This window comes from Elephas maximus, chromosome 21 (genome assembly GCF_024166365.1).
Source record: "Elephas maximus indicus isolate mEleMax1 chromosome 21, mEleMax1 primary haplotype, whole genome shotgun sequence".
NCBI lineage: Eukaryota > Metazoa > Chordata > Mammalia > Proboscidea > Elephantidae > Elephas > Elephas maximus.
The window spans coordinates 9,559,581-9,572,396 of NC_064839.1; the positions used below are offsets into that span (position 1 = coordinate 9,559,581).

The 12,816-nt window shown below is 44.1% G+C and overlaps 1 protein-coding gene across 1 annotated transcript in view; it reads left to right on the plus strand.

Annotated features, from left to right (window-relative positions):
* Positions 1–8,060: 8,060 nt before the first annotated feature.
* The window catches only part of SHCBP1 (SHC binding and spindle associated 1), a 40,209-nt gene continuing 35,453 nt past the window's right edge, over positions 8,061–12,816 (plus strand). Inside the window, exon 1 of the mRNA XM_049864391.1 lies at positions 8,061–8,694. The gene's annotated coding sequence lies outside the window, so the exon portion shown is untranslated. The remainder of the gene's footprint in view (positions 8,695–12,816) is intronic.

Below are 12,816 nucleotides of genomic sequence, written 5' to 3' on the forward strand. Positions count from 1 at the left end.
GCACAGTCTCCCGCTTTGTAGCCCCTCACTGCCCCTGGTGGAAGGTCACACAGTGGCCATAGGTGGATGTTCTGCCCATGTCCCGGCCTGGTTTTCTCCAGCTGCTTCTGAAAGGCAACTTTAAAGCAGTTTGTGGGCTATTTTTAGATACCCTGCCCCACTATTCTGGGGAATGGCTTTGTTTCTGTGCTCTGGCCCATTTCTTGATATTTTGTTTGCAGATTTGGGGGCCTCTCTGTTCCTTGTCTTACTAAGTCTCTAGGTTCCACACTCAACCCCCTATTACCTCCCTGACAGTATAATCTATGTCTCTTTTACTTTCTTTTCCTCTAACCACAGCCGCCTGTTTCCTATTTCTCAAACGGGCACCCTCCGATTTCAGGGCCTTTGTTCCCTGTCTTACACCCACGAGGAAACTCCCTTTTCAGCTGATTAGTTGATTACATCAGACCACATTGCAGTAGGTGATTATACTGCACGATATTAGATTATATTACATCAACCAGTCCAGTATCTGGCCCAACCACTGAGAATCATAGCATATCCAAGCTGACACGTAAAATTAACCGTCACAGCAACTGATCACGGGGATGGTGCAGTGCAGAACTGGGCGATGTTTTGTGCCACTGTACATGGGGTCGCCATGAGTTGGGGGTAATTCGATGACAGCTAACAACAACGACAACATGAGATAAGAATAGCAGACCACCAACTTTAGACTGGGGAGGCTTCACTGTGAGCTGAAGAAGGTGAGACTGCTCAGAAAAGTTTGCTGGAAAGGGCATATTAGGCCCAGAGAACAGCATGTGTGAAGATCCTGAGGGTCGGGAATTTTGCACAACAGAGGGACAGAGAAAGGCCAGTGTGGCTTGAGAGAAATGAGCAAGGGGTAATGAAGGGTCTGGGACAGTGGAGGTCAGCTCAGGCCAGATGGAGTCTAGGATCGCACCTAAATGCACTGCACATTCTTGGAAAGTGATTGTTTCAAAAGAATGAATTGGCGAGGGGGACAGAAGTAGAAGTGATCGCAGTTGCCTAGGTGAGAGATGATGGTGGCTTGGGTAGGGTGATGGCTGTGGGAGAGGGTGAGAGGTGGCTGGATTTGGTATATACTTTGGAGGGCAGGTTTATAAAACTTTCTGGTAATTTGGGTGTGGAGAGATGACTTCCATGTTTTTCTGGATAGATAGTTGTACCACTTATTCAAATGGAGAACCCTGGATAAAGGTCAAGTTTAGGAGGATGGATAAAGATTTCAGATTTGGACCCCCACATGTTGAGATATGGAGTAGGCAGGGCTAGTGCTCAGAATAATAGTCCATTCATTCTGGAGTTGTAGTGAGGGTGGATGAAATTGTCCAGGAAAAAACAGAGACAAAAAGAAGTGGGACCAGTAAGAGCCCCCAAGAACTCCAACATTTAGAGGTCTGGTAGGCCCTGATCTTTCTTTTAAGTTTTAATCAATGTTATTATGATATAATTGACAGACAATAAAATGTACCCGTTTAAAGTGCAGTGAGTTCTGACAATGTAAACACCCCTGAGACCACTGCCACAGCCAAGATGTAGAACTTTTCCAACATCCCAAAAGATCCCTCATGCACATTTGTGGCCCTCGCAATGGAATACTAAAAGCCCAAAACTCAATAAAAAGGAACAAATTACTGATACATGGGACAGCATGACATACCACAATTTGTTTATCCATTCCTCTGTTGATGGGCATTTGAGTTCATTCCAGTTTTCGATTATCGTGAATAAAGCTGGTGTGAAAATTCGTGTCCATGTCTTTGTATGGACATGTGTTTTTATCTCTCTTGGGTACACACCTAGGAGTGGAATTTCAGGGTTCTAGGGAAGGTGTCACCTCGACATAAAGAAAGCAAAAATCCTCACAACTGGGTCAATAAGCAACATCATGATAAATGGAGGAAATATTGTAGTTGTCAAGGATTTAATTTTACTTGGATCCATAATCAACGCCCATGGAAATAGTAGTCAAAAAATCAAACGTATTGCACAAGGAAAATCTGCAAAGACCTCTTTAAAGTGTTAAAATGCAAAGATATCACTTTGAGGACTAAGGTGGGCCTGACCCAACCCATGGTGTTTCCAGTCACCTCATACGCATGTGAAAGCTGGACAATGAGTAAGGAAGACTGAAGAAGAATTGAAGCCTTTGAATTATGGTGCCAGCAAAGAATATTGAATACACCACAGGCTACAAGAAGAACAAACAAATCTGTCTTGGAATAAGTACAGCCAGGATGCTCCTTAGAAGTGAGGATGGTGAGACTTCATCTCATGTACTTAGGACATGTTATTAGGAGGGACCAGTCCTTGGAGAAGGACATCACGCTTGGTAAAGCAAAGGGCCAGTGAAAAAGAAGAAGACCCTCAATGAGATGGATTAACACAGTGGCTAAAACAGTGGGCTCTAACATAACAAGGATTGTGAGGGTGGCACAGGACCTGGTGGTGTTTCATTCTGTTGTATGTAAGGTTGCTATGAGCCAGAAGCAAATCAATGGCGTCTAACAACAACAACAGGGAAGGTGTGTTTTTAACACTATAAGAAACTGCCAAACTCTTTTCCAAAGTGGCCGTACCATCCGAATTCCCACCAGCACTGTATGAGAGTTCAGGTGTCCCCTCTGTACTGCCTAAAAATACACTTTTGTCTCTACACATATGCCTATTCTAGATATTTCATGTAAGTGGAATTGTACATTATTTGTCCTTTTGTGCCTGACTTATTTCACTTAGCATGATGTTTTCATGGTTAATCCATGTTGTAGTATGCATCAGAACTTTATTTCTCTTTATGGTTGAACTCTATGTCATTGTATGGACATGCCACATTTTGTTTATCCATATCTCTGTTGATGGACACTTGTGTTGTTTCCACCTTTTGGCTGTTGTGAGTAATGTAGAAATGAACACTAGAGGACAAATATCTGTGTGAATGCCTGTTTTTGAGTCTCTTGGTATATAAGAAGGAGTGGAATTGCTGGGTCATATGGTAATTCTATATTTAACTTTTTGAGGAATCACTAAACCATTTTCCCCAGTGGCTGCACCATTTTACAATCCCATCAGCAACACACAAGTGTTCCAGTTTGTCTACATCCTTGCCGACGCTTTTTATCTTCTGATAAATAGCCATCCTAGTGGTGTGACAATGTTCTATTGTTATCTATAACATTTAAACTAAAACTTCATCTTGCTTACTTTGGACATGTCATCAGGAAAGACCAATCAATCACTAGATAAAGTAGAGGGTCAGTGAAAATGAGGGAAAGCCTCAATGAGATTGATTGACACAATAGCCATAAAATGGGCTCACACATACCAAAGATCATAAAGATGGCACAGGACCAGGCAATGTTTCATTCTGTTATACACGGGGTCACCATGAGCCTGAGCCAACTGGGCTGGCAACTAATGACAAGAATAACAACAAGCATGTATGAAGTGATATCTTATCAGGTATATGATTTACAAATATTTTCTTCCATTCTGCAGGATGTTTTTTCGCTTTCTTGATAATGTCCTTTGATACACAAAAGGTTTTAATTTTGATGACGTTCAATTTGCCTATTTTTTTCTTTTGTTGCTTGTGCTTTTGAGTTCATTGACTTCATTGCCAAATACAAGGTCATGATTTACCCATATGTTTTCTTCGAAGAGTTTTATGGTTTTCAGCTGTTGATCCATGCATATATTTTTAAAGTGTTTAATTTGGAGAGTTTTGGAACATGCATATATTCTTGAAGCCATTGCTACAATCAGGAAAATGAACATAGCCATCACCCTCAAAATTTTCCTCATGCATTTTGTAATTCCTTTCTATCATCCCTTCCTGTCTACCCTAACCCTGTCCTTGGTCAACCACTGATCTGTTTTATGGAACCACACTGTATGTACTCATTTTTTCTGGCTTCTTTGACTCAGTGTGATTACTATCAGATTCTGTTGCCTGTATCAATAGTTAATTTCTCTTTACTGTTCAGTAGTATTTCATCGTATGGATACACCAGTTTTCTTTTTTATCTGTTGACAACCTGACTAAACTAGGCCGAAAATGGAGTCACTTGTGCTGAGTCCCACCTCAGCAAACTGAGACCAAAGTTTCTATTTCATGTTAATACCTCACTTTCCCAGGATCCGAAATCTAGGTCAATCAATTGACTCTTCCAGAAACAGAAACCTGAGCTAGCCAATTGGGACTTGACTGATCAGTTTAAGCTGGTTCAAAATTTCCCCTTGATTCCAAATAAGGAGAGAAAATGCCCACCAGCTTATCTTAAAATCACCCAGTCTATCTTCCTTGTTTCCTATTTGTCTGCCATTACAAAAGTCTTTCTGCCTGTACCACATTTTGAAATACTTATCAGACGCTCCCCTGTTCAAGAACTGAAAAATAAAGTAAATGAGTTCATACCCAAATCTAATATTGTGAAAATTTTATTTTTAACATCATTCACCTGTTGATGGACATTTAGGTTGCTTCCAGTTTGGGGCTATTCTGAATAAGGGCGCAACGAACATTCGTGTTCAAGTCTTTGTGTGAACATATGCTTCATTTCTGTTTGGGTAAGGGCCTAGGAGTGGAGTTCACATTCATTTTCCAGGGATATATAAAGGATGTTTTCATTGGTTATAGAATTCGAGGTCGACAAGTTTTCTTTCAGCACTTTACAAATGTTGTTCTGTTACCTTCAGGCTTTCATGGTTTCTGACAAGAAGTCTGAGGACCTTCTTTGTTTCTCTGTACATATGTGTCTTTTTCTTGACCGGTGTTCCACCGTTGGATTATGATGTATGTTGGTGTAGTTTTATTTGCATTTATCTTGCTTGGGGGTTTACTAAAATTCTCTCTCTATTTTTTTTTTTATTAACTTTTATTGAGCTTCAAGTGAACGTTTACAAATCAAGTAAGTCTGTCACATATAAGTTTATATACATCTTACTCCTTACTCCCACTTGCTCTCCCCCTAATGAGTCAGCCCTTCAGTCTCTCCTTTCGTGACAATTTTGCCAGCTTCCAACTCTCTCTATCCTCCCATCCCCCCTCCAGACAGGAGATGCCAACACAGTCTCAAGTGTCCACCTGATATAATTAGCTCACTCTTCTTCAGCATCTCTCTCCTACCGACTGTCCAGTCCCTTTCATGTCTGATGAGTTGTCTTCGGGAATGGTTCCTGTCCTGTGCCAACAGAAGGTTTGGGGACCATGCCCACCGGGATTCCTCTAGTCACAGTCAGACCATTAAGTATGGTATTTTTATCAGAATTTGGGGTCTGCATCCCACTGTAAAATTCTATATTCTATAAAAAAAAAAAATTCTATAAGTTTATAGTTTTTTTTAAATCAAATTTGGAAATTCTTTCTTCAAGTATTTTCAAAAATGATAAAACTACACGTATTAGCTTCCTAGGGCTGCCATATCAAAAAACCACAAACTGGGTGTTATTTAACAGTAGGCTAATAATATGAATTGAGGTGTCGGCAGGGCCCTGTTCTTTCCAATGCCTGTATGAGAAGACCCCTTCATGTTTCTTATGATGTCAAAGGATGTCCCCAGACATCCTTTGCAATGCAGAACCACCTTCATATGGCTGTCTTTCTTCTGTATGGGCATTGGTTAAACCCAAAACCCAATGCCGTTGAGTCGATTTAGAGATCCCTAAAACGAAGTAACAGGCTTCCTAGCCCTGGAATCAAGGCTGCTCTCAGCTCATCCTAGCAAAGCTTCTCTTTTATAGGACACCACTCAGATTGGATTAGGACCTACCCTACTCCTAGGACTTCATGTGAACCTAACTGATAGCAACTTCAAAGACCTTATTTCCAAAGAAGGTCATGTTCACAGATACCAAAGTTTAGGACTTCAACCTATCTTTTTGGGGGGGACAAAATTCAATCCATAGCACTACAGAAGGTAGAATCTCAGCAAACCCCAACTACGCCAAGGCATGGTCAAGTCAGGAGTACCTTCTGGGACTCCACTTTCATGTGTGTTAGACCTCTTTGATATTGTATCACATGTCATTGAGGTCTTAACTTTTTTTTTTCAACCTTTTTTTCCCCTCTATAGGCTTCAGGTTGGATAATTTATACTGCTATATCTTGAAGTTCACTGATCTTTTCTCCTGGAATGTCTAATCTACCAATGAGCCAATTTCATCCAGTGAATTCTTCATTTCAGATATTGTGTTTTTTATCTCTAGAAGTACATTTTTTAAAAATACCTTTCATGTCTCTTCTCATTTTGTTCATAAATACCTGAACATATTTATAATGGTTGCTTTAATGATCTTGTCTGCTAATTCCATCAACTGTTATTTCTGAGTCTGCTTGTATGGACTAGTTTTTTTAACTGGTTATGGGCCACATTTTCCTGCCTTTTGGAATGTCTAGTAATTTTTGAATGATGCTGGGCATAGGGAATTTTATGTAAGTGAGTGCTATATTGTCTTCCTTTAAAGCATGTTGAACTGTGTTCTTGAAAGTAAAGTCAGTATACAGATGAGTTTGCACCCTCAGAAGCTTTGCCTGGGTGGGTGAGCTGAGAGCAGCCTTGATTCCAGGGCCAGGAAGTCTATTACTAGACCTTCTGGGGATCTCTAACCAATGCCCATGTGTTCACTGAGGAGTCTGGTTGGAACTCAAATGTTTCCCAGCCATGTGTGAGCTGGGTTCATTGTTTAACTCCCAGCTTCTTTGCCCAGCCTTGTGGAGTTTCTCCATGCATGTGTGTATCAGTATTCAGGAAGAGACTAACAGGTAACCCTGTGCAGATGTCTGGAGCTCTTTTAGTCATCAGCTTTTTGTCCTGGTATTCCTCCATGAAAATTCCAGCCACCTCTGTCTCTGCAAGCTCTGACCTCCGTTTCCCCAACTCAGTGACATGCCGTGCTCTGCTTTAATTCCTCTTCCCTGTACCACGGTCTGGTGTCTCCAGACAGAAAGCCAGGATACTCAGAGGACTCACATCATGTGTTTCCCTCATTTAAGGGATCAACCACAATCCTGCAATGTCTACTGTCCATTGTTTGAAAACTGTTGGTTCGTTTATTTTATCCAGTTTTCTAGTTGTTTATGTTGGGAATGTAAATAAATTCAGTCCCAGTTACTCGTCATAGAAAGAAGCAGAAGTATTGACCTGTAGTCTTACAATAACCAAAAAAAAAAAAAAAAAAACCTGCTGTAATCGAGGCAATTCCAACTCATAGTGATCCTATAGGACAGAGTAGAACTGCCCTGTAGGGTGTCTTACAATAGGTCTTATATAAGCCATAGATGCTGGGCTTGTAGGTCTGGGAGTGTCCAAGGATTGGAGTGAGAAGGCGGATCAGCAGGCATTGACTCCTTTCTCCTTTTCTTAACATTTTTAAGAATTTTTATCTCCATCCTAGACTATTCTCTAGGCTGCACATGTCCCTACACCCCTACATATGGACTTATGTGTCCAACCTGCTCTCTGCAAGGGTTGGGAGTCCATAGTGCATGCAAACAGATACACAGGCAGTCCCCCAGTTATCAATGTCCGACTTAGGTACAGCCCGTAGTTACGAACCAACCCTTATAAAGCCTGTTAAATTAAAAATTCGAGGTACATGCAGTGGTGTGTAATAACAAAAGGTATTTCTTTGCAACGGTCATCAAAACATTATCATTACTGTATTATTATGTTAAAGATGTTCTAGTGTATCTGGAAGGGTTTCTTTAATGTTTTTTATGCATAGAAATGTACACTATATAATATATACTAAGACAAACATTTGACTAACTGATGTTAGATACGGGCTGTACCTAACTGTTCCTACTTACCTACAGATTTGACTTGAAGACAGACTTAGGAACGGAACTCGTTCGTAATCCAGAGACTGGCTGTATATGTGTGGGTCATATGGCTGAAGTCAAAGTTAAAAGATCCCTGAAGCGGAAATCAGCAGACCTTGATTCAAACCTAGATTCCACCACTTACTGACCACTCTGACTCTGGGCAACTCGTGAGACCTGGTGGACAAATCTCCTCTAGTATAAAACAGCATTAAAAGCATCTCACAATAACGCTGGGGACAGGGAAGAAGAGTGGGTGGAGGGCTGGGGAGCAAATGAAATCACTGCTGTCAACTAAAAAGCATCGTGCAAATGTAGGGTGTTTTTTAATCTACAAGGCCAGAGGTAGGTGTACCAAATGCCCCAGTCCCTGTGCCCCGCATTCTCCACACAGCAGCCAGCACACTCGTTCCTCCAACTTGTCGTCTGTCGGTGGCACCCCAGTACACACAGAATACAATCTGAACGTTTTACAATGGCCCTCAGGACCTTGTTACCCCAGCAACCTCAACTCCAGACAACCCCCCTCCCCCCATGTTCATGCCTCAAGGCCTCTTTCCTGTTTCTGGAACACCCCAAATTCTTTCCTGCCTCTGGGTTTCTAGACTTATGGCTCCCCTCTTCCTGAATCCACACCTCCTACTGCTGACATCTCCTGCCAACGGCTCCCTCCATCTCACTGGGAACTGAACTGTTAGCCCAATGTCCTCTGTCAGAGAGGTCTTCCCAAGACCTACAGTCCAAACAGGCTGTTGGTGTTAATTGCTGTCAAGTTGTCTCTGACTCACAGGCGACCCCATGTGCAGCAGAAGGAAACACTGCCCAGCCCTGCACCATCTTCACAGGTATTGGCACGCTCAGGTCCACTGTTGCAGCCACTGTGTATTCTGAGTGCCTTCCAACCTAGGGGGCTCATTGTCCAGCACTATATCAGACCATATTCTGTTGTGATCCATAGGGGGTGTGTGTGTGTGTGTGTGTGCATTAGGTGAAAGTTTTCAGAGCAACTTAGTTTCTCATTTGATAGTTTGTACAAAAAGTATTTCATGACCATGGTTTCATTCCCCACAATGAGTCAGCACTCTCCCTGTTTCCACCCTGGGTTCCCCATTTCCTTTAGTCCTGATTTCCTACCCATTCCTGCCTTCTCATCTTTGCTTTTGATCTCCTATAATTAATTGTCCTAAGCAGTAGTCTCCTGTAGAGTGTTACTGTCTTACGGGCTTGTCTATTGCTTGGCTGGGAGGTGGTTTATGGGGATGGCTTCAGCTCCAGATCAGAAGGTTGTCTGAGGGCCATAGTCTTGGAGAGACTCATAGGGTTTTCACTGGCTAGTTTTCAGGAGTAGGTCACCAGCCCCTTCTTCCTAGTCTGTCTCAGTCTGGAAGCTCCACTGAAACCTGTCCACCATGGGTGACCCTGCTGGTATTTGAAATACTGGTGGCATAGCTTCAGCATCATAGAAACACACAAGCCCCACTATACAACAAACCAACGGATGGGGGATCCAAAGAGGACCCTGCTGGTATTCTCCCTCCTGACAGCCAGCTCTGTCTGTGATGGTGGCTATCCCAGGCTCTGGTTACGTAGTCCTCGGGCGTTCTGTTGTGTAATATGCAGCTCCTGCACCCAGCTCTATGAGGCGGTTAGCTTTGTTCCCTTCTCACCTTCAGGGCCTTGCAGAGGGCCAGGAGGCTCAAACGGAAGCTGGTTGAGAGGCTCCTCAGTGCGTCACGAAAGTTGCAGATTTGTTTTCTTTGGAAGGTTTAAGCTGCCCTCTCGTGGGTGATATAAGCCAAAACTCTGACCTGGTCTTTGTTTTTTGTTTTTGTCCCTGAGAGCTCCAGACTCTCAAATCAGAGCAGCAGGAACCTAGTGTTTCTTCTCTCCCTGCCGCTGGCTGGACATGGTGGGCTACCTTCCCTCCCCTCAGAAGATGCTCAGGCCCACCCTGGGCCCACGTGGCGCTCCACAACTGAACGCGGAGGGACCAGCCTCCCCCCAACAGGGAGGCCTTCCTTACCCTGCTCTGCTGCCCAGATCCCCTCACAGAGTCACTCACACAAATGTCTAGTAAGAGCCTGTTTTGGCCTTGTTGCCCCTGGGATCAAAGTCCCTAGCTGTACAGTCAATCACACCCTAGAGGATGTATCTGTCCTTGGGGAAGCTAGTGGGCTGGTTTGGTGGCTAAAAAAGCCTACTGCCAACGAGTTGATTCCAACTCATAGCGACCCGATAGGACACAGTAGAACTGCCCATAGGGTTTCCAAGCAGCAGCTGGTGGATTTGAACTGCTGACATATTGGTTAGCAGCTGAGGTCTTAACCACTGTGCCATCAGGGCTCCAAAACCAAACCCAAACCAAACCCACTGCCGTTGAGTCGATTCCAACTCATAGTGACCCTATAGGACAGAGTAGAACTGCCCCGTAGAGGTTCCAAGGAGTGCCTGGTGAATTCGAACTGCCAACATTTTGGTGAGCAGCTGTAGCACTTAACTACTACACCACCAGGGTAGGAGACCAAATACAGGCAGCCATTACTGCCTGACTCGGATTATGACACCAATGACTAATCTGTGGCTCCTGGAGGCTTCTGGACAGCAGCAGCAGAAATGGCCCAGGCTCCCAGCTGCGTGACGCCAAGCCTGAGGCATTAGCCTAATGACATTGTAATATTCCATCACATAGAAAGGGAATAGTATTAATTTAGTTTATCCCTTTAGTAAGCCAAATTTAGTGTTTGGAGTAAAGTCCCTGGGTGGCAAAAATGACTGACATTCTTGGCTGCTCACTGGAAGGCTGGAGGTTCAAATTCATCCAGAGACACCTTGGAAGAAAGGCCTGGTGACCTACTTCCAAAAAAATCAGCTATTGAAAACTCCATGGCGTGCAGTTCTACTCTGACACACATAGGGTTGCCATGAGTTGGAATCGACTCCATGGCGACTGATTTGGGTTTTAATTAATTAATTTATTTTTTGGTTATTTGTAGGTGCCAACAATACAAAGAGGGTAGACATGGTGCTTGCCTTCAAACAATGCACAGCCTCCGGCACAATGCACAGGCCAGCTAGGTCTCAGGAGTCTCAAGCTGGTGGGCTGTAAGTAGGTGTCACTTGGCTAAATACAGTGTTTAATTTTTTTAAATTAGTTGCAAACATTTTAAAATAGAGATTACTCACAAAAATCTGGATTTCTGGCTTCTCTTGAAAAACCAACGTGGCGACATGGTGCCCACATCCCCAACACCCCCGCCGGGGTGACACCAGTGCCCACCTGATCCTTTCTGTTCCTGCCTGCCCTTCCTGGGCACTGAAGCTTGAGACGCCTGTACGAGAAGCAAGAGGGGAGCAGTAATTATGGAGGCAGGTGTTAGGGTGGGCACAGGCTTTGCAGAGAAGGTGGCTGCCCAGATGCTGTCTCGTCTGCCTGAGAGGGAGCTGAGGGTGGTGCCAGCGGGGCTGTGGTGGGAGAGCGGGATGAAATGAGTGCCATAAAAGCTGGAGAATGGGGTGGGCTGAGATATGGCTTTGTAGCATAGTGAGTTTGAATCATAGGCAAGAATTCCATGCCTGGCTTGCCAGCAGGTAGATAAAAACTGAAATGGCCTCAGGAGAGAGGTCAGGTTGAAAGGCCAGGCCTTCGGCCTTCTTATTGAGCCTGAGTGAAGTCACCCTGGGGGTGTTGTGAAAATGCCCCTTCTGATCCAGCAGGTGTGGAGGGGCACTATGCATTTCTGACAAGCTCTGCACTCCGAGTAGTCAGGGCTCAGAGATGAGGCTGAAATCTGGGGGGCCGTGGGCCACACTTGGCCTGAGAAATGAGGTTCGTCTGGCTTGTGTGGTGTTTAAGATTTCTTTTTAAAATAGATGCTAACATTTTTTAAATCAGGATTTTTTCGCACAAAAATCTGAATTTGTTTTGTGTTGAAGAGCAAAGATGTCACCTTGAACACTAGAGTGCGCCTGACCCAAGCCATGGTATTTTCAATCTTATCATATGCATGCTGGACAATGAACAAGGAAGGCCGAAGAAGAATTGACGCCTTTGAATTGTGGTGTTGGTGAAGAATATTGAATATACCATGGACTGCCAAAAGAATGAACAAATCTGTCTTAGGAGAAGTACAACCAGAATGCTGCTTAGAAGCAAGGATGGCGAGACTGTGTCTTACATACTTTGGACACATTGTCAGGAGAAATCAGTCCCTGGAGAAGGACATCATGCTTGGCAAAGTACAAGGTCAGAGGAAAAGAGGAAGACCCTCAACGAGGTGGATTGACACAGTGGCTGCAAAAATGAGTTCAAGCAAACAATGATTGTGGGGATGGCACAGGACAGGGCAGTGTTTTGTTCTGGTGTGCATAGGGTCACTATGAATTGGAACTGACTCGACGGCACCTAACAAAAACAACAAACCCATCATTCTGTCTCACATTGCTGTATTTTCTTTTCCTTTTAGTATTTTCATCATCTGAAATGAGCTTGTTCATTTTTTTACTTGCTTACTGTGTATCCCTGCTAGGCTGAGGACTCTGACAGCAGCGACCTCACCTGTCCTGCTCGCTTCCGCCTCCCTTGAACAGTGTCCGGCACACAGTCTACACTCGATAATATCATTCGTCAAGTGAATCAGCCAATCCTCGGTCCTGCACAGTCAGTGACTGCCAAAATCTCACCTGGCCTCTCTCACGCTCTGGCGTTACTACGGGAGGCGGGCTTTGGATAGGCCCCGGGCAACCACCTAGGTTTAGGGAATCTGAGGGGGAAGCAGAGGAGTCATCAGAGAAGTAGAAGAAGCAGGAGTGTGGGGACGGGGGGCGGGGGGTGGGGGGGGCAGAAAGACTTTGCAGAGCTGGGGTGGGCATGAATGTTGTCACGGGATGAGATGGTGAAGACAGAAGAAGGCCTCTGGAGGGTGCTGCTAGCCTCAAGAAAGCAGGAGTGGGAAGGCCCTGCTCCCCAG